Source organism: Quercus robur, chromosome 5 (assembly GCF_932294415.1).
Source record: "Quercus robur chromosome 5, dhQueRobu3.1, whole genome shotgun sequence".
Taxonomy (NCBI): Eukaryota; Viridiplantae; Streptophyta; class Magnoliopsida; order Fagales; family Fagaceae; genus Quercus; species Quercus robur.
Window position 1 is genome coordinate 61058596 of NC_065538.1, and position 23863 is coordinate 61082458.

General features: G+C 37.1%; 1 protein-coding gene and 1 pseudogene across 1 annotated transcript in view; both read left to right on the forward strand.

Moving 5' to 3' along the window:
* The window catches only part of LOC126724712 (phospholipid hydroperoxide glutathione peroxidase 1, chloroplastic-like), a 34631-nt pseudogene extending 20944 nt beyond the window's left edge, over positions 1–13687 (forward strand).
* The window catches only part of LOC126726546 (phospholipid hydroperoxide glutathione peroxidase 1, chloroplastic-like), a 100518-nt gene that overhangs the window by 75320 nt on the left and 1335 nt on the right, over positions 1–23863 (forward strand). The window lies entirely within an intron of this gene.

Here is a 23863-nt window from a genome sequence, read left to right on the forward strand (position 1 = left end):
TTAAGTCTCAATAGCAGACATCTATTGAGCTATTTGTCGAGACTTAATGAATGGCTTTTCTTCACTTTTTTCTTGGACCAATCTTCATGACTTTCAATACAAACACTTGATATGCTTTGAACAACATATTTCTTGAAGTATTAAACCCAACTTAGATCTACCTTAGTACAATTAAAGTGCATTTTGTTAAAAGATTAGTCAATTACATAAAATATGACCATAACAATTACCTCTTGGAGAACCATCCCTAATCCATGCATGGACCAAATTGTTGTTGATCCGTAAATAACTTTGAATCCATAGTTCCGTTCGCAATCCTTATTGCGACCACACTAATCTCTTCAGCAGTCTTATAGGACAAGTTTAGTATCAGTAGATTATGGATTTGAACCCAAAATTGTGTTAAAGTAAACTGAATGTCATCTGTCAAGGGAGTAACACCATCATAACACCAGGGACTAATCAAAAGACCATGGTCCACACCAAAGAACCTTTTCTACATCACATTCTAACTCAAAAATAAAAAGCATTATTTTATGATCACCTGCATCCCTAACTTGATAAACCTCTCTTCGAACGAAAAGTTCTCGCCATAACTTCAACATTAGTGAAAAACTTCTTCATTGTGGAAAAGTATATATTGACAGCCAAATTAAGACAACTAACCTCCAACTCAGATAAAGAAAGTGAGAAAGTTTGTCCCAGTCTTTTGTAATTCCATCCATCATATGACACTCACTGTTAATTATTAAATCTAATGCTCTTAAGAAACAATATTATTTTGTATTGTTTTGTCTTTGTTGGTAGATGATTACATTGTACGTTTTTAGACCCCTTAAACACAAACAGATTAACCTAGTTATTAAGCCAAGTGATTAACTTAGGTAAATTATTCAGATTTAGGTTAACACAAGTAAATCATATCATTGAAACAGTGTGAAAAATAAAGAATACAACGATATGATAACCTAGGAAAACCAAATCGGTAAAAAACCTGGGGAGGATTTAACCTAGCTATCCTCAAAGTAAAACATATCTACTATGAAAGAGTTGAAGTTTTACAATAGCGACTTAGACCACTAACATCCTATTGCTATCTCAAGTAGAAAACTTACTACCATGACCACGTGACAGCTCCGAGTCCACGGACTACTTCTTTCTTGGATTCACAGCAACCACAAGTACTCCCACTTGTGTTTTTCTTTAAACTCTTTATACAGCAACTGAAACGATCACCAAGCTCTCGACATCAATTTTGATCTTGATAACCCTAAGTATGTATAAAGGCAAACACCTCTAAATCTCACAAGAGATTCATACACACAGCATGAACAACAACCATAAAACATGGCTAGGGTATTTCCTTTTATACTTAAGGCAAAACATAAAACCCTACACGTCATATGGGCTTGGGCTGAGTTGGAAAATTCTACAAAAAAACAATCTACACAAGCTTCGATCAATCGAGTCTAATTTTCGATCAATCGAGCCTTGCAGAAAGTGAACAGTAATTTTCTGCAATTACTCGATTCCAACTTTACAATAAGCATACTTTGAGCAACCTAATTCTAGACTCTAAGTTTTGATCATAGTTTGCCAACATTACACATTGAAGTTCTAATACATTTAGATCCTAAATCCTTAGAACCTAACATACATCTTAGTGTATTAAGAAACAATGATTTTGTGTATATATCTTGGTTGATATTTTGTTAATACTGTATGGATAACTACTTGGATTTTTTTTCTTACACTTCGGCCCCCTAGCTTGAAATTCTAGGTCCGCCTTTCTTCTCAATTCTCGTTCTTTCTCAATCAACACCAAAGCCGCTATAGAGAAGACTATCTATGATTTCAATGTCAAAGTTAAGTGTTTTGAGGAACAAAAGAACTCATTTTTTGCTTGTTCCCTTTCACTTTTTTTTCTTTCTTTTTGGTTTTAAAATTATGGTTATTGTTTGAATTTTGACTCTTCTTTGAGGTTTTTGAGTTTTGGTTTATTATTAGGTGTCAAATGAATTACAGACATTTGAGAGTATTTATGCCATGTAATTGAATGTGTGTGTATGTATAGGAGTTTCAAGCATTTATTTAGACTAATTGCAGACCCACGTGATGCGTGAGAATATAAATATTATGTAATGCAATGTAATATATAAAAAGTAACCATTATTTTAAGTATTGTCTATTTAAATATATATATATATATATATATTTCTACAAGTATTTTTTTTTTTTATCTTTTTATCTCTACAAATATATCATTTTATTAATTTTTTTTTTTTTTTATGTTTGACTAATATTTTTTTGTAAGGTGAACCATATTCATCTAACTTCTATTGTAGTGTATTATATTTGCTTAATATACAACTAAACTTTATATGTTTCAAATTTATTATTCAAATTTCTCATCTCTTAAGGAATAAGGAAATTATCATAATAATCAAAACTCATTACAAAATTACAATGTTATCTTAGCCAAAATTAAAATGAAAGTAAAGGAATAAATAATAGGCTTTTTAATAATTTATTACTCAAACAATTGGTAGGCATATTCAAATTCCTGTTTCCAAAAAAATTAAATATTAACACAAACTAAAATTCAATCAAAGCTATAAAAGGGAAAGAGAAGACTTTCTGTTGGTTTTTTTTTTTTTTTTCTAAAAAAAAAAAGGCACACACACACAAAATACCAAAGCACATATTAAAAAAAAAAAAAAAACCATCAACCTTAATTAGAGTTATAAGAAAAAACAAAAATTCACCGAGAGAGAAAGAGATAGAGTACTCACAGTTTTGTGTGGAAAAAATATAGATTGAATGGGAAAACAATATCAAATTTATACAAAATAAAATGGGTAGAAGAAGAGCCAAAATATAAAAAAGAGGAAGTATAACAGTAAAATAGTGAAGAGATAAAGACACAAAAAGGAAAGTGAAAGGTTGGAAGAAGTGTAACAGTAGGTATGTGAACTAATAGGGAGAAGAAGAGTTTTTTTTTTTTTTTTGAAAATAGGGGGAAGAAAAGTTTAAATAGAGAAAATATATATATATATATATATATATATATATATATATATATATATATGAATGACGTAACTGCTGATATGGCTCAATAGGAGCGTAGCAATAATAAATGCTACTTCAGCTTTTAGTAATATACAGAATAGATGTGACAAATGGAAAATATCTAAAATTTTGAATTGGTGCACTTAGACAAGTAAGGAAGAAATAACCAACTTTATAGCTGGCTCACTGTGAAACGAAAGTCTAGTAGTTGGTGTGTGTGTGTGTGTTTTTTTTTTAGGCAAAAAGTCTAGTTGTTTTGGATGGGTGTATATGTGAATTGGTATCAATGACTTGAAGTGAATTCAATTCATTACATTGCTAATTTCTTTATTGATTTAAAAAAGAATACGTACATGTAGTTTCTAATGTTGTTTGTTTAGAAAGGAAAATAGTGTTGTGAACTCTAGCATGGACTTACAATTATAAGATTCATAGGCTGCTCTATCTCTCTCCCATGGGGGCTGGTTATATCTTCAAAAAAATTTAGGACAATTGAATTTCGGGAAGAACATGTAAAATAGTATATCGTGCTTATGCATGGAGGTTGTTGATGCAGGATATCGATGGGAAGGATGTTTCTCTTAGCAAGTTTAAGGGAAAGGTTCTCTTCCTTGTCAATGTTGCTTCAAAATGGTATGCACGCCTAATTGATGATATGCAGCTTTGAAACTCTTTTGTTTAAACTACTGAAAATCCCTGTCTCTATGTCAGTCATTTCAATTTGTGATATAACTGGATTTTTTTTTTTAATCACAGTGGTTTGACGACTGCAAATTACTCAGAATTGTCTCATATATATAAAAAGTGCAAAACTCAAGGTATCCAGTGGCAATTGGAGATAGTTCCCAGATGTGTTTATAATTATTGTAAAGATCTTTAAAAAGTTGGTACTTACACCCAATTGAACCATAATTGATGTGTCTGGCTGTCTATGTACTTTTCAGAAATGTCTTCCTGAGTATGTATCCAAAGATGCCCATAAATTTTAAGTTTCTTCTTTTTTCTCCATATTCATAGCAATCAAATTGAAGATGGAGGAAACTCTTCAAGTATAAACAGGACAACAATGATAAAGTCTCCTAGTATTTGTAGGCATTTATTATAACTAATCCTTAACATCCAGGGGCATATTTTAGTGTAACAAAATCAAGCAAGTTTTCAATGGCTGTCAACTATGTTTACCTTTAATGTTCATGGATGTGGAGTTCAGTTAAACATGTTGGGTTGTATTTCTGTATCGAGTTGTCAGAAAAATATGCTATCAAGTCATCGTGGCATCAACCCTCCCTGTTCTCTTGCTGCATTTTGGTACATGTACTGTGAGCGTGAGGCATGAACTATGTATTCATCATAATATTGTTACTATATATATCTCGCACACAGCCAACACATGGTCCCAACCACGAGATGATAGCTGTGATAAATTTTATTGGTCCTGCAAATCTATGCTATCTTTCAGGTATATCTGATCAATCATTGTTTTATTCAAACTTAAGACAACATAAGTCATTTCGTTGTAATGCATATGAGTAGTTCCAGAAGAAAAAAAAAATGATTTCGTGTTGATTATTGATAAATCCTGTTGATGTTTCTTTGACACACTTCGAAAATTTTTAAGGATGAAATTGTTTTTCTCATGAATATAATACTGAAAGTTCAAAAACGTGTACAAAAACACTTTTGAACGTTTAGACCCCCAAAAACCAACTTAACCAACACAAGCAATATGTCAAACAACAAGTGTGCGGAAACTTAACATATGCTATGATATGAAATTGGTTAAACAACTATCTAAGCTATAACAAAATAAACCACAGCAGATAATGTAAAGGCAGAGATAGAGAGGAAGGAAGATGCAAACACAGAGATAACACCCGATGTGTTATCGAAGAGGAAACCGAAGACCTCGGCGAAAAACCTCTCCGCCGCCCTCCAAACAGTAATCAATCCACTAGAAAATACAGTTGGGATACAAGGACAGCAATAGACCCTCCAAGCCTAATCTACCCAATGCACCTAAGCCCTCCAAGCTTCTTGCTCCAACGAGGTTGCGCTGAACCTTTTTCTTTTCTAGCTTCCCGGATTCCGCTACTACACCGTAGCATCAACCAATGAAGATTGGCTCCTTCCTAACTGCTTCCCAGAACTCCAAACGACTGTCTCACAGAGATGATAATGGTGAGAACCAGGTTTGGTATAATGCCTCTCAAGGATTTGACAATGGAGAGGAAGAGAGTGAGGGAATTTGATGAGACTCTAAGGTAGAGATTGTGGGTGAAACAATCTGGTTTTTCTTTAGGGTTTCTCTCTCAAAATTCTCTCTGGAAGCTCTCTTTCAATCGTGGGTTAAAAGGGTATTTATACTGGAGTGAAGAGGAATGTGAAACGTCAGGTTTTTCCAAAACAGGGGTGGCTCGCGGCTTGTCCTCGCGGCTTGACCAAGTTGCGAGATCCAGTCGCGAGTTAACCGTATGGCCAGTTGTCCTGTTTTGTCCTGTAGTGCTCCAGCTAGCATGACTGTTCATCTTCCAGCATGCTTGGCACGTGTGCAGCTTCTGGCGACTTGCAGCCGCGAGTCCACCCGCGAGTCCCAGCCGCGACACTCTGTTTTCTTGCACACTCTTGAGCAATCTTCACTCTATCTCACTCACTACCCTTACAACAATCCCACCTAAATACAGGGTTACTAAATGCTGAATTACAAGCAAATTTGGCACGGAATAAAGCCAATTAGATGGTTGAATAAATTCAACCTTACAATCTCCCCCTTTGGCTATTCCGTGACAAAACCCTAAAACAAACTCTAGACTTAACATGTGAGTTGGGAACAGTTGAACAAAACTCACTCACACCTAACTCTAGAAGCTGTGAAGCACTTGAATCATATGAACAGAAGCTCCTGAAACACAACAATACACCATGATCATTGTAAGCAGAAAATTATAAATGCATATGAAACAGGCAATGTGAGATCAAGCAAAGATGGAGTTAATAAACAAACCATGGCTTGATCAACCAAGTGAACACCACAAGGTAGTGATCACAGTGCTCATTCACACTTGGAATGAACACAAGGACATACAAGTTAACAAGCACAAGGCAAGACACTTGTATGCTCAACACTCAACCAATGCATAGCACACAAGGCATATGCATCTAGGAACAATCCTACAAGGGCACAAGAGTGACAGTACATAAACCAAAATGCAGAACATTTAGATTAAAGTACTGATTTCAACATAGCATGAAGGCTGCACTTAAGCAAGGTACATACCATAAAGCCTACAAACTATGCATAAACCAATAACCCTAAAAGCTTACAAAAGCATATGGTTACAAACCAACAAATACCTGAATAACAGTTTTACAAAACACAATATATCAACTTAAAGAGAAGAAAGAAACAAAAAAAATTAAAGACACTCCCCCTTAGATAAAGACGCTCCCCCTTAGGGTAATATCCTCCCCCTTGATTATGCCTATCACTCCCCCTTTTTGTCATGGAATAGGCTAGTCATCCTCTTCTAGCTTTCTCTGAATTTGATCTGAACTTATTGGGATCGAATCGCTGTGATGAAGAGCGAGTCACTTTCGGGAGAGGTGTGACTTCATCAACATCAATTACGGGTTCCTTCCCTTTGGAAGAACCTCCTTTCACAGCAGCCTTTTTGAATGGAGACATGACCAGTCTGTATTATAAACAAGGGAAATGACAGAACACAATCCAACAGACTATATCAGCAGTGGGTTAGTGAAAATTTAGGAACAATGAAGAAACCCTAACAGCTGGATGAGTATGGTCAGAAAGTAGCAATGAGGGACACCAAAGGCCCAAATTAGAACTACACAGTATAAAGAGATCAAATATAACCACATAATCAGCTGAAAAAGGACCAAAATCAACACCACATCAACAAGATACCACACAGGATCAAAGTGAAACATGATAGCAACAGCAGATCAGACAAAACTAGCTAACCCTAGCTAAGCACAGGATAAAGAACACAACCACCAACATGAATAAGCTCAAACACAGAAACATAAGCACTCAAGCGAAGCTAGAACAAAGAATAATAGTTGAGCTAAAAAACCATCACAAAATCACACACAAATGTGAAATAGCCAGAGGGAAAACCAAAAGAACAAGTAAAATAGAGTGCAGGACAGAAAACCATACCTGTTAGGCGACGATTTTGAGCTGAAAAGAGACAAGTAAGGGAGATCGAAAATGGAGGCACGGTGATACAGGGTAAGAGCAAATGAGAAAGACAATGAACAGTCACAAAAAGATCGAGGGAAAAATGAAAAGTTTAAAAACTGCCCCTGTTTAACCAAAACACGCGATTTTCGCGACTGGAACGAGTCGCCAAAAAGTCGCCAGAGTAAGCCGCCAAAACACTAAAGAACAAAAAGTTGAAAAATTTTCTAAGTGTTTTTCGCGACTGGAAGGTCTACCCGCGAGTGAGTCGCGAGCTGAGCCGCGAAAATCTCTGAGTGAATCTCGCGACTGGACCTTCCACTCGCGAACAAGTCGCCAAAACTGACCAGCGAAGATGCGACTGAGGCTCGCGACTTGACATACCCGCGACTGAGCCGCCAAAACAGGGCAAAACTGTATTTTTGAAATTTTCAGATTTTTCCAACAAAATACTTTCCAAAAACACCTAAAACACTCAAAAATCTTTTTGTGCTTGAATTAACAAAGATTGAGCATGTGAAAACACATTTTATCAAGTACAATCACACAAATGAATATGGCATTTATTGAACATAAACTTGTGTGTTGTGTGTGGATATCAACATTGAGATAGTCCTTTGTCTAATGTGAAGCTTCAATGATCAATTCAACCAAGGCATACACAATTAGCACTAGATCATGTGACCAATCTCAATTATAGAAATATGTATATATGACTTCCCACACAACTTGATAACATAACTTGGAGCTTTTCATTTGACTCCACTTTCGATCATAACATTTGATCTTTTTTATCTTTTTGAGGAAATCATCTCTCATTGTGAGAGGGATATATAACATTTCTCTTTGAAGAACAGGCCTTTGGCCCTTTTTGAAAGAAATTTCACTTTTAATATAAGGTCGCTTACCCTTTTTCCTAGTCAAATACTAGAATGTGCGACAGGCTTTTGCAGCTCAATATCTCTTTTCATTTGGAGATTTACATTTGGTGAGCTCTTTTTAGCAAAACAAAAATAAAAAGTGGGAAGATATATAGACACAAGTCTATGCATGTCTCAAGATCAACATAACCATTCACTAATCATTCATGACAAGTTTGAAGATCTATTTACAACAATCACATAGAGTTCAAGATTTTTCCCACAATGATATGAGTGCATGAAAACAAGCAATGCTCGAAAATGCACAAAGCCATTAGCACAAAGGTACAAGGCAAAACAAGTTTTGAGACAAAACTCAACAAAGTCAATCAAGCCTTTTGATTTTCTAATCTTTATGTGATTTTTGGATTTTTGACACGAAACAAAAATGATTGAATCAAACACAAAAAAAAAAACCAGCAGTATACACAAAGGAACAAACAAACAAGAAACAAGTTGCAAAAAAAATGTGTGCCCCAACACAGACAGATATATCATATTATAAAAATGTGAAGCACACAACACACAAGAGAGTCAAGGAATTGTACCGACACCAATGGTCTTACGGAGTGATTCAAACCGTGGACCATCGAGAGGCTTGGTGAAGATATCCGCCTTTTGATTGTCGGTGTGTATGAACTCAAGACACACAACTCTTTCCTCTACCAAATCCCGAATGAAATGGTAACGTATCTCTATGTGTTTGGATTTTGAATGCTGAACAGGATTTTTGGAAAGATTGATGGCACTGGTGTTGTCACAGAAGACACACATCGTTTCTTGAGGAATTCCATAGTCATGAAGTAATTTCTTCATCCAAAGAAGCTGAGTGCAGCAACTTCCAGCAGCGATGTATTCTGCTTCTGCAGTAGATAGAGACACGGAATTCTGCTTCTTGCTCATCCACAAAACAAGATTGTTACCAAGATAAAAACAGCCGCCTGAAGTGCTTTTCCGATCGTCTACACTGCCAGCCCAGTCAGCATCCGAATACCCAGCAAGACACGCATTTTAGTCTTTTGAATACCACAGACCATAGTTTGCAGTACCATTCACATATCGAATGATTCGCTTAGCAGCAGTCAGATGAGATTCCTTCGGATTAGCTTGGTACCTGGCACAAACGCCCACACTGAAAGCAATGTCCGGTCTACTTGCTGTAAGGTAGAGCAAACTTCCTATGATGCTCCTATACAATGTAGGACTTACTTCAACTCCTGATGAATCCACATTCAGTTTAGTGGAAGAGCTCATGGGAGTGGAGGCATGTTTTTTGGAGTCTAGTCCAAACTTCTTGACAATATTTCTGGCATACTTCTCTTGAGATACAAATATACCCTCCTTCTGTTGTTTGACTTGAAGACCCAAAAAGAATGTGAGCTCCCCCACCATGCTCATCTCAAACTCCTTCTTCATCTCCTCAGAAAATTCAGTAGCACGGTCTTCGATAGTTGCTCCAAACACTATGTCATCAACATAGACTTGTGCCACAAGGAGATAATCTTCATCATTTTTGACAAATAGAGTTCGATCGGCGTACCCTCTCCTGAAACCTCTATCTAGAAGATAATGTGTAAGACGATCGTACCAGGCTCTAGGCGCTTGTTTTAAACCATATAGTGCTTTCTTCAATCTTAATACATGATCTGGAAAATGAGGATCCTCAAATCCTTTTGGTTGCTCAACAAAAACCTCTTCATTTAGATATCCATTCAGAAAAAGCACACTTAACATCCATTTGATAAAGTTTGAACTTCAAAGTGCACGCAATGGACATGAGGATTCGAATGGATTCGAGTCTTGCCACCGGAGCAAATGATTCATCAAAATCCACCCCTTCTACTTGTGTGTATCCTTGAGCCACCAACCGAGACTTGTTTCGAATTATCTCTCCATCTTCATCAGTTTTGTTTTTAAAAATCCACTATGTGCCTATAACATGAACGTTCTCAGGCCGTGGAGCAAGTTCCCACACGTCATTCCTCACAAACTGATTCAGCTCTTCATGCATTGACTCAACCCAATTCTCATCTTGAAGAGCCTCTTCAACCCTTTTTGGTTCAAACTGTGCAAGATAACAGTGATATGTTACATGATTGGCTAGCAGAATATTTCCTTTCCTGAGGCGAAGACCGTCATCAAGTGATCCTATGATATTACTTTCCGGATGATTCTTGATAATTCTTGAGGATGGCCTTTTTGAAGTGGAAACTTCATCACTACGAGAGATAGGAGGATGAACTTCTGGAGGAGTAAGAGGACTTGAAGTTCTAGACATCGATCTCGTTTCCCTTCTTGGGTTGATGGGAGTCGATTCTACTTCTGGTATAGGTTCTTCACCTTCTATATCCAAAGCTTCTACCTCAACATCAGGCTCTTCGGTGCTCGGCCCTTCTACATCATCAATCATTTCCACCTTAGGTAAGGCATCATCAATCTTGACATTTATGGATTCCATCACAGTCTTTGTTCTCTTGTTAAACACTCTATATGCTCGACTTGTAGTGGAATAGCCAAGAAAAATACCCTCATCACTTCTTGCATCAAACTTCCCAAGATTCTCTCGATCATTTAAGATATAACATTTACTTCCAAATACCCAGAAATACTTCACTTTAGGCTTCTTCTCATTCCATATCTCATATGCAGTCTTCTTTGTACCAACTCGAAAGAAAATCCTATTGCCAATGTGACACGAGGTGTTGACAGCTTCTCCCCAAAATTTTTGAGGTATTTGCTTGTTAAGCAACATGACTCTTGCCATCTCCCGAATCACATGATTTTTTCTCTCTACCACTCCATTTTGTTGTGGAGTTTTGGGAGCTGAAAACTCTCTTTTAATACCATTCTTCTCACAGAAGGACTCGAATCTTGCATTCTCAAATTCTCTCCCATGATCACTTCTAACTTTGGCTATTGGAATCCCCTTTTCATTTTGTAGTTTCTTGCACAGAATCTCCAGCCTCTCACAAGCTTCTGATTTTTCTCTAAGGAATTCAACCCAAGTGTATCTTGAGTAGTCGTCCACAATGACCATAATATATCTTTTTCCCCCTAGGCTTTCAGTTCTGGTGGGCCCCATCAGATCAACATGAAGTAACTCCAAACAACGAGAGGTGGCTATCACATTTACCTTGTGATGACTTGCCTTAGTTTGCTTCCCCATTTGACATGCACCACAAATGGTCTTCTTTACTTTTCCAAACTTAGGAAGTCCCTCGACTGCTTCAAGTTTGGAGACTTTTGCTACTTGTTTGAAGTTGGCATGCCCAAATCTGTGATGCCACAGCTCCAACATATCCACCCGAGCACTTCTACACGATATTGGTGCCGTGGAAACTATTCCATAACAATTATCCATAGTCCGATTTCCTTCCAAGACCTGAATCCCCTCTTTATTGATGATCAAACATCCTTTCTTGGAGAATTGTACCAGGAAGTCGTCATCACAAATTTGAGTGATGCTCAGCAAATTCGCCTTCAGCCCTTTTATGAACAGCACATCTTTCAACAGAGGCAAACCGGGTATCTCAATGGTTCCTTTGCCTAGGACTTGAGCATGGCTTCCATCCCCAAAGGTCACATAGTCACCTACCTTTTCTTTGAGTGACTTAAACAGTGACTTATCCCCTGTCATATGGCGAGAACACCCACTATCAAGATACCACAAACATGCATAAAACACCTTTAATGAGGTATGCACAAATAGGTTCACATGTGACAGACAATCTTGACCTTCAAACACAAACTCATCATCAGGTTTCATGCTACTTTTAGATTGATTTTTCATTTTCAGATTCTCAATCATCTCACACAACATTCTATTCTTTCTTTTATATTTCTTAATCAATGATTTTGATTCAGATATGCTACTGTGTAAGACAAGATTCTGATTCTCAAGATATTTCAGCATGTGAACAAAAACTCTAGCATGTTTCTTAGTTTTTAATAACTCTACAAGATCATCAGTAAGACACCATTCAGACATGTGCATAGAGACATTTTCACAAACACTTGAGCTACAATTCAGCATGGTATAAATGAAAACAACAACCACAACTCAGGGGTCTAGGATCACACTGAGGTAATAAAACCAACAGCAGTGTACCCGCTCTGATACCAATTGAAAGTTCAAAAACGTGTACAAAAACACTTTTGAACGTTTAGACCCCCAAAAACCAACTTAACCAACACAAGCAATATGTCAAACAACAAGTGTGCGGAAACTTAACATATGCTATGATATGAAATTGGTTAAACAACTATCTAAGCCATAACAAAATAAACCACAGCAGATAATGTAAAGGCAGAGATAGAGAGGAAGGAAGATGCAAACACAGAGATAACACCCGATGTGTTATCGAAGAGGAAACCGAAGACCTCGGCGAAAAACCTCTCCGCCGCCCTCCAAGCGGTAATCAATCCACTAGAAAATACAGTTGGGATACAAGGACAGCAATAGACCCTCCAAGCCTAATCTACCCAATGCACCTAAGCCCTCCAAGCTTCTTGCTCCAACGAGGTTGCGCCGAACCTTTTTCTTTTCTAGCTTCCCGGATTCCGCTACTACACCGTAGCATCAACCAATGAAGATTGGCTCCTTCCTAACTGCTTCCCAGAACTCCAAACGACTGTCTCACAGAGATGATAATGGTGAGAACCAGGTTTGGTATAATGCCTCTCAAGGATTTGACAATGGAGAAGAAGAGGGTGAGGGAATTTGATGAGACTCTAAGGTAGAGATTGTGGGTGAAACAATCTGGTTTTTCTTTAGGGTTTCTCTCTCAAAATTCACTCTGGAAGCTCTCTTTCAATCGTGGGTTAAAAGGGTATTTATACTGGAGTGAAGAGGAATGTGAAACGTCAGGTTTTTCCAAAACAGGGGTGGCTCGCGGCTTGTCCTCGCGGCTTGACCAAGTCGCGAGATCCAGTCGCGAGTTAACCGTATGGCCAGTTGTCCTGTTTTGTCCTGTAGTGCTCCAGCTAGCATGACTGTTCATCTTCCAGCATGCTTGGCACGTGTGCAGCTTCTGGCGACTTGCAGCCGCGAGTCCACCCGCGAGTCCCAGCCGCGACACTCTGTTTTCTTGCACACTTTTGAGCAATCTTCACTCTATCTCACTCACTACCCTTACAACAATCCCACCTAAATACAGGGTTACTAAATGCTGAATTACAAGCAAATTTGGCACGGAATAAAGCCAATTAGATGGTTGAATAAATTCAACCTTACAATTACTCCTAAATTGTTTTCTCATTGCAGGATTGGAGATTCTAGCTTTCCCTTGCAATCAGTTTGGTGGACAAGAACGTGGATCAAACCCAGAAATCAAGCAGTTTGCTTGTACAAGGTTTAAAGCAGAATTCCCGATTTTTGACAAGTACAACTCCAGTTTACCAGTTCCTGAAATCGAGTGCTGGTGGGTTTTTAGGTGATCTTACGAAGTGGAATGTTGAAAAGTTCTTGGTGCACAAAAATGGTAAAGTTGTTGAAAGATAGCAACCAACAACATCACCTTTTCAAATTGAGGTATTGTTTTCCCTTTTACTTTGCATTCGGTTCAGAAGTTTTGGAAGTTCCTTGTTATTTATATACCGGTTGAAATAAATTTATTGGCAATGGTGATGAATCTGTTTAGCCTATTTGATACATACCAGGACTCCTAACTATTAAAAAACAAGTGTAATTTCTTTGGAGATATAGCCAAATGACACACTTTCATAATACAAGAAGGAGATATAAAATGGCTTATCAGAAAAAGAAAAAAAAGAAAAAAAAAAAAAAGAGAGAGATATAAAATGAAAAATCTTCAAACTAGGTCATGTTTGGAAGTTAAAATGAGAGCTACCATCTTTTTCTAGATCACCTACTTATTGACACTTAGAGCTTTGACAAAGATGTTTGTTTTTAGACCCCTTAAAAAACACTCAGATTAACCTAGTAAATTAGCCAAGTAATTACTTAGTTAAATTTCAGACCTAGGTTAACACAAATATATCATATTAATGTAAAGTGTGGAAAATAAAGAACACAAAGATATGATGACCCAGGAAACCAAGCTGGTAAAAACCTGGGGAAGATTTAACCTAGCTATCCTTAAGGTAAAACTGAATCTACTGTGAAAGAATTGAAATTTACACAATAGCGACTTAGACCACTAACATCCTATTACTACATCGAGTAGGAAACTTACTACCACGACCACATGACAGCTCTAAGTCCACGAACTACTTCTTTCTTGAATTCCCAGCAAGTACAAGCACTCCCGCTTGTGTAACTTTAAGCTCTTATTGCAGCAATTGAATCGATCACCGAGTTCTTGACATAATCTTGAATCTTGGAAACCTTAAGTATGTGTGAAGGCAAACACCTCTTGATCTCACAAAAGATTCACACACATAGCATAAGGAGCAACATAAAAACATGGCTAGGGTTTTCCCTTTTATACTTAAGACAAAACATAAAACCCTACACATTAAACGGGCTTGGGCTAAGTTGGAAATTCTGCAAAAAAAACAATCTACATGACTTTCAATCGATCAAGTCCAATTCTCGATCGATCGAGCCAGGCAAATTTAACCAATAAATCCTACTGAAAGTTCAAATAGTGTATAAAACACTCTTGAACGTTTAGACCCCCAATAGCAAAAATACCAATTCAAGCTTTATGACAAATAATAAGTTTGTGGAAAATGAACACAAGTTATAAACAGAATTGATAAACAATCTAAGCCAATTAAAATCACATCCACAGCAGAAAATAAAAGGCAAAGATTAAGGGAAGAGAGATGCAAACACAAGGACAACACAACAATGTGTTATCGAAGAGAAAACCAAAACCCTCGGCATAAAACCTCTCCGCCGCCCTCCAAGCGGTAAGTAATCCACTAGAGAATGTAGTTGGGATACATGAACAGCAATAGAACCTCTAAGTCTAATCTACCCAGTGTACCTAAGCCCTCCAAGCTTCTTGCTCCAACGAGGTTGCACCGAACCTATTTCTTTTCTAGCCTCCCGGATTCCGCTACTTGACCATAGCATCTACCAATGTGAAATTGGTTCCTTCCTAACTGCTTCCTAAAACACCAAACAGCCCTCTCACAATAATGAATATGGTGAGAAAAGATTTTGGTAAAAAGCCTCTCAAGGATTTAACAATGGAGAGGTAGAGAGTAGAGGAATTTGAAGAGTCCCTTATGTGAAAATTGTGGATGAATCAATCTTGTTTTTCTCTAGGGTTTCTCTCTTAAAATTCTCTCTGGAAGCTCTCATTCTTTCGTGGGTATAAGGGGTATTTATACTGGGGTGAGAATGGAATGTGAAGAGTCAGGTATTTCAAAACAGGGCTGGCTCGCGGCTTAGCCTCGTGGCTTGACTGAGTTGCGAGATCTAGCCGTGAGATAACTGAACAGCCAGTTATCCTATTTTGTCCTGTAGTGCTCCAGCTAGCATGACGCTTCAACTTCTGGCATGCCTGGCACTTGTGCAACTTCTGGCGGCTTGCAGTCGCGAGTCACCCACGAGATCCAGTCGCGAGTCTCTGTTTTTCTTGCACACTCTTGAGCATTTCTTCACACTATCTCACTCACTACCCTTACAAGAATCCCACCTAAATACAGGGTTACTAATTACTGAAATACAAGCAAATTTGGCACGGAATAAAGCCAACAAGATGGTTGATTAAATTCAACCTTACACCTACAGTACACTCGATTCCAACTTTACACATAAACACACTTTGAGCAAGTCTAAAATAAGACTAAAACCTGTTTTGATCATGGTTTCCTAACATTACAAAATGAAGTTCTAATACATTAGTTCCTAATTGCTTAGAACCTAACAAACTCCCCCTTTGGCAATCCGTGACAAAACACAAACTTAACAAAAAGCTCAAAGTTTACAAAGAACAGCCCATAATAGCAAATATTGCCCATTACAACAAATTCAACCTAACTATTATCTATCAGTTGCAAGTATAGACAGCAGCACGACTAAATCAACCTGTATATTTCCTGAAACACTCAACAAACGCATAAACGCATGTATGGAAAATACAAGTAAAACATAAATAACTTCTTGGTTTCACATAATACAAAATAAAGACATATATCATGAACAACCTCATAAATATAACTTAATAAGCAATGGGAAACAAGAAACATATATAATCAATGTATCTCCACATATCATGAATAATCCAATCAAAACAAAGAATACATCAAGAGCCAAAAATGTAAATACACAATGAAGCACCTAGATACAATCTAATAGCTCCACAAGCTCCACAAATACAAAAATCTCCCCCTAACTACAAAATCCTCTACAAATGTACTCCGCCTTTTTGCAACGAAATGCCAAAAGGCAATCAAAATCCATCATCAAAAGGAGGTGGCAGAGGCGACCATCTCAAATACTCCAGATCCGCTTGCAAAGTACGAAACTCATCAAGCATGTCCACTAAAATCTGACCATGAGCTGCCTGAACGATCATGACAATCTCCAACATACATTGAATGTCTGAATCATCAGAGGTAGAGGGTGGAGGAACAATAGTAGTAGCAGCAGCAGAATCTATAGACTCCTCAGCCATAGTATCACCTGTAGAAAAGGAAGGAAGAGGTGCAACACCAGAAGGCTCAACCCTAGGATGTTTAGAGCTAGCTCTCAACTGAGTAGTCCTCTGCCTAAAAAAGGTGGCACCTATGGAAGTGACTATGTGAACAGGCTTAGACGCGGGGAAATCCTCTAACCCTAAATGTAACAAAATCCTATGGATAAAGACAGGAAAGAAAAGAGCATGAGCAGTAGAAGAACTCCTATAAACCTCATTCACAGAAAGAAGAAACAGATGAGGGAAACTAATAGGAGCATCAATAACAAGAGCATACAAAAATGCACAACGCTCTAAAGGAATGGTGTGTAGATGAGAGATAGGCCACAAGAAATGACAAGCAATCCTAAAGAAGAGATAATGAGTCTCAGTGAGCTCAGCAATAGTGATCCAATAATCAGAACCCCATCGGATAGAAGACCCAGTGTTATATGACATGATGTCATCAAGGGGTGGAGACTCATCATAGGGGTAGACAGGATGCTAGACCACCGGTACCCCAAGAGCAGCAGCCACTACCGAAGGAGTAATGGTGTACTCTTCACCTTGTAGAAGAACTCCTATAAACCTCATTCACAGAACGAAGAAACAGATGAGGGAAACTAATAGGAGCATCAGTAACAAAAGCGTACAAAAATGCACAACGATCCAAAGGAATGGTGTGCAGATGAGAGATAGGCCACAAGGAATGATAGGCAATCCTAAAGAAGAGATAATGAGTCTCAGTGAGCTCAACAGTAGTGATCCGAGGATCAGAACCCCACTGAATAGAAGACCCAGTGATGTACGACATGATGTTATCAAGGGGTGGAGACTTATCATAGGGGTAGACAGGATGTTGGACCATAGGTACCCCAAGAGCAGTAGCCACTACCGAAGGAGTAATGGTGTACTCTTCACCTCGTATTCAACTCTTTACTAAAGTGTTGGAATCATAGACGTGGATAGAGAGGTTCGAGTAGAACTCTCTAATTAGGGTAGATGGAGGTGGATGATCAATATCCAACAATGGTAGCCAGCCCCTACGCTCAAATTAGCCCTAATGGCAGGATCAAGCTCATCTAACAAAACTTTTCTCTCAACCCAAATGTTTCTCTTAAGGTTCAACTTCTCAAAAGTCTCTTGGTGTTTCTCACTCAGGAAACACTCACTCTCAAAGGAAAGAGAAGATGAAGAGAAAGCTTTCCTATTGGCTCTAGTCTTCCTAGACATAGTGCTAAGGATAGGAAGGACACACAGAAAAGGACCAAAAAAAAGAAACAAGAGAAAAACCAAGGGCAGACTACAAGTTAGCACAAAAAAATATAGAAATAACAATCTATATGATGCGTGAACAGTATAATGGCATGATGCATGGTCTAATGCAGTGAGAATAAGTTCAATTGAAGTTTAAAATCACAAAATTGGCTTGAGCATAGAGTTTATAACAAAAACCCCAAAATTTGAAAAACCACTTGTTCAATTTTAAAGAAATTGACCAATTGATCATTAGACAATATAAATAACACAAACTAATGATCATATGAATCAATTCAACAAGCCAATTACATCAATTTAAACCTAATTGAACAATATTCCCAATTCGGGTATATTCAAGCCCTAGAATTTTCAATTTCTCACAAATCACCAAATTGATCAAATTAAACCAACAAGAATAGTTATATAACATCTTATAACAAAAACCCATTGATCAATTTTAAGAAAAACAGCTTAAAATCATCAAAAATCCCAAAACTCCATTGGTTCGAAATTTTCCCAAAATTGCATGATTTAATGCATGAAACATGAAAATAAATGCAAAAGGAAGGGTAAAAAGGTCTTATAGGCCTTAGAGGAGAAAAACCTTGCAAAAATTTTGGAGGAAAACAACAAAAAATTGCTTTGGTCGCCTTGACTGATCGAATGAGAGAGAAAAGTGTTTTGAAAAAGTTTGAAATAGTGAAAAACATGTGAAAGCATAAGTTTTTAAGAAAACTCTCATCGCAATTTTCGATTGATCGAAAAATAGATTCGATCGATTGAAAATGCTTCGATTGATCCATTAGCAATCAAGCACCGATTGAAACAGATAGAGGCTAACCAAAATTTTAATCGCAATTTCGATCGTCGAAAAACAGGTTCGATCAATCGAAATTCTAGAAAAATCAAAGGTTTGAAAAACAAAGCAATTTTATGCAAAAACTCCTCAAAGCATTGAATTTTAGGAATAAAATGTATGAGTATGAGATGAAATGCTTTTCAAAAACACATGAATTGAACCTAGTTTTTCCAAAATTAAGATTTTTAATCAATTCTTCTTAAATTCTCAAACATTAAACATGTTTTACATAAGATTCAAGGAATTTTCAAACTTGGTTGGTCAAACCAAAAACACACACAATAACATGTACAAAGTTTAGCAAAGAGTAACTTGTATAGTGTGTGCAACTAGCAAAAACTTGAGATACATATGAGGTGATATGAAAATATAAATCAAGCACAATTTCTACAAAATTCATCACATAGATTTGAAAGAGACTATCACCTAAAGAGTTACATCATATAACTCTCACATCTCCTAGAATAAAAGCTTGCAATTATATAAGTTTCTTGATTTGCCTCATAGTATACACACCAATTTTATTTTATCAGAAACTTATCAATAATAGCCAGGATAATGTACACACCAATTTTATTTGATTGTGAAGTTATTAAAGCCCAATAATGTACACACCAATTTAAGCATTTAAACCGAGGCTACAACTTATGTTCTTTTTGTGCATGTGCTACACTTTCTCGAACACAAAATCTTACGATATGCATTAAGGTGTTCATGATTGGCTAGTAAACAGTGGTGAGATGGTTATTTATCCTTTCTCAAAAAGTTCAAGTCCGACAATCAAAAGCATGTGACTTTAAGATCAAGATCATGTGATCAAAAACTATAAATATCATCCCACACAACATGCACTACAAGGCTTCAACTAGTAAGGTGCAATAAATAAGCTCATTCAAGCTAAACAAGGTACAAAAACATGTCATGTAAAAATAAATTGACTAACCTTATTTTCAAAACCAAGAAAATAATACAAAAACACATCTTGCTTCCTTTTATCTTTTTTTTTTTTTTTTTTTTTTGAAAAGAAGAAACAAAATCAATCCTAGAATGAAATGCATGAGTGTTATGCAATGCAAATCTTAGAAAAAACAAGGAAAAACAAAAACAAAACAAAACAAAAAAACAAAGAAGAATGGTCACTAAGAATAGAGCGATGAAGCACAAAGACCATGAAAGCCAAGGATGATCAGGAACACAGAATCACACCAATTACTTGACGAAGTGACTCAAACTTACTTCTATCAAGAGGTTTGGTGAAGATGTCAGCATTCTGACGTTCAGTAGGAATATACTCAAGAGACACAATATTTCTTTCAACAAGATCTCTAATGAAGTGATATCTAATTTCTATGTGCTTAGTCTTAGAGTGTTGAACAGGGTTCTTAGAGATATCAATAGCACTAGAATTATCACAATAAACAACCATGGTATCTTGTGATATCCCATAATCACTCAAAAGTTTTTTCATCCAAAGAAACTGTGAGCAACAACTTCCAGCAACAATATATTCTGCCTCTACAGTAGACAAAGACACAGAATTTTGCTTTTTACTCATCCAAGGAACAAAATTGGCTCCTACATAAAAGCACCCACCAGTGATGCTTTTTTTATCATCCGCATTACTGGTCTAATCAGAATCAGAAAATCCAGCAAGAGACAGATTAGACTCTTTGCTATAAAATAATCCATAATCACAAATTCCACCAACATATTTTATGATTCTTTTAACAGCTTTCAAATGTGAAACCTTATGATTAGATTGAAATCTAGAACAGACACCAACACTAAAAGCAATATCAGGCCGACTTGCAGTCAAATACAAAAGACATCCAATCATGCTTCTATATAATGTAACATCAACAGACTCACCTGATGGATCATTAGTTAATTTTGCATTTGTAGCCATTGGTGTTCTAGCATGGGCAGCCTTGTCCAGTCCAAATCTCTTAACTAGATTTCTTGCATACTTTGCTTGGTTAATGTAGATTCCTGAGTCCATTTGCTTCACTTGCAATCCCAAGAAATAAGTTAGTTCACTAACCATACTCACTTCAAACATTGCCTTCATTTTATTTGCAAAAGAGTGAGCAAGAGAATCATTAGTAGCACCAAAAACAATATCATCAACATAAATTTGAGCTACAAAAAAACTATTCTTATCCTTTCTTATGAAGAGAGTAGTATCTGCAAATCCCTTTTTGAATCCATGCTTAGTGAGATATGCAGTCAATCTATCATACCAAGCCCTGAGAGCTTGTTTCAAACCATAGAGGGCTCTCTTCAGCTTGTGAACATCATCCGGTCTGTGAGGATCAATAAAACCCTTTGATTGTTCAACATATACCTCTTCTTGCAACATTCCATTCAAGAAAGCACTCTTGACATTCATTTGATACAACTTGAAATTCAGATGGCTTGCTATGGCCAAAAGCATCCTAATGGATTCTAGTCTTGCTACCGGTGCAAAGGTCTCATCAAAATCAATCCCTTCCACTTGTGTGTAACCTTGAGCAACAAGTCTTGATTTATTTCTAATAACTGTACCATGTTCATCTGACTTGTTCTTAAAAATTCACTTAATTCCAATCACATTTACTCCCTTAGGTCTAGGAACTAATTCCCACACATCATTCCGAACAAATTGGTGAAGTTCTTCATGCATGGAATTAACCCAATCAGTATCTTAAGGTGCTTCATCCACCTTTTTTGGTTCAAATTGGGATAGATAGCATGAGTGAGTAATCACATTCAAGGCTTTTGATCTCAATCTCATGTTATCATTTAGACTACCCAATATATTTGTGGCAGGGTGATTCAACTTAACTCTAGAAGATGGACCTTTAACCAGAGAAGTGGAGGTACCTTTCTGATCTGATGGAGGACTAAGCTCACTTTGTTCTTGTTGAGTTTCATGAACTAGTGTGGATGGTTCTAAACTTGATGGTACTGAAACTGTATCATTCAACAACAGCAACTCTTCCTCACTATGCTTTCCCACATAATCAGCAAGAAATGAATCATCAACTTCTATATTCCTTTCTTGAACTAGAGAATTGTTTTCTGAAAGACTTTCAGAACTTAATTCATCATTGATCACAACATTGGAAGATTTTATGACTGTTTTGGTTCTCAAATTGTACACTCTATATGCTCTACTAGTGGAAGTGTATCCTAGAAAGTATCCCTTGTCACTCTTTGTATCAAACTTTTCTAGGTTCTCTCTATCTCATAGAATGTAACAGTCACTGCCAAATATTCTAAAATATTTTACCACGGGCTTCTTTCCTCTCCAAAGTTCATAGGGAGTTTCCTTGGAATCAGGTCTGAAATACACTCGGTTGAGTGTATGACAAGCAATGTTAACTGCTTCTCCCCATAAGGATTTGGGCATCTTTTTATTGTGTAGCATGACACGTGCCATCTCCTGAACAACCCTATTCTTCCGTTCCACTATTCCATTCTGTTGTGGTGTCTTGGGAGATGAGAAATCTTGATGCATGCCTTGATCATTGCAGAAGGTAGCCAGCTTCGTATTTTCAAATTCTCTTCCATGATCACTTTTGATTCTGGCTATCACAGTACCTTTCTCAACTTGCAATTTCTTGCACAAATGTATCATCTTATCAGAAGCCTCAGCTTTATCTCTCAAAAGCACAACCCATGTATATCTAGTAAAATCGTCTACAACAACTAGAATATACTTCTTTCCACCCAAACTCTGAACTCTAGCAGGACCCATGAGATCAATGTGCAACAACTCAAGAGGTCTAGAAGTTTGAACCTCAGTTACAAACGGATGCATGGACTTCACTTGTTTACCCATCTGACATGGTCCACATATGCACTTTTCTATCTTCTCAAATTTGAGCAAACCAATAACTGTATCACACTTAGAAATCTTCTCAAGTTGCTTGTGACTTGTGTGTCCCAACCGTTGATGCTATAAGTCAACTTGATTGATTTTTGCACTAAAACACTTGTTGCTTATACTTGGTGTTATACCATAACAGTTGTCAGTTGTCCTTACACCAATACACATACAGTCACCTCCTCCATCAAGTATCTCACACTCGTACTTAGTGAAGAGAACATTCAAACCATTATCACAAATCTAACTGATGCTAAGTAAATTAGCCTTCAACCCATCTACATACCAGATATCTTCAAAACCAGGCAACCCTGGAATGTCCACAGTTCCAATGCCTCTGATCACAGATTTGCTTCCATCTCCAAATGTGATTGTCCCAATCTTTCCTTCAAAGAGTGTCTTGAACAAAACTTTAGTTCCTGTCATGTGCTTGGAACAACCACTATCCAAATACCAAAGACAAGAATCACGTGCCTTTAAGGCGGTTAAAGCAGTATAACACACATAATTATCATCACAAGTAATTATACCAAAATGCTCAAGGAAAGATTCAACAAAAACAACAAGAGACAAAATCAACAAGTAGACAAGATGGCATATAAGCAATAAGATCTTCCAAGTATCCATGACAACAGGGATCAAGGATTAGCTCTTAGATCAAAAGATCTACAACAAGAGAGCTATCTGCTCTGATACCACTTGTTTGTTTTTAGACCCCTTAAAACACACTCAAATTAACCTAGTAAATTAGCCAAGTAATTACTTAGTCAAATTTCAAATCTAGGTTAACACAAATATATCATATCAATGTAAAGTGCGGAAAATAAAGAACACAAATATATGATGACCTAGGAAACCAAACCAGTAAAAACCTGAGGAGGATTTAACCTAACTATCCTCAAGGTAAAACTAAATCCACTATGAAAGAATTGAAGTTTACACAATAGCGACTTAGACCACTAACATCCTATTGCTACCTCAAGTAGGAAACTTACTACCACGACCACATGACAGCTCCGAGTCCACAGACTACTTCTTTCTTGAATTCCCAGCAAGTACAAGCACTCCGGCTTGTGTAACTTTAAGCTCTTATTGCAG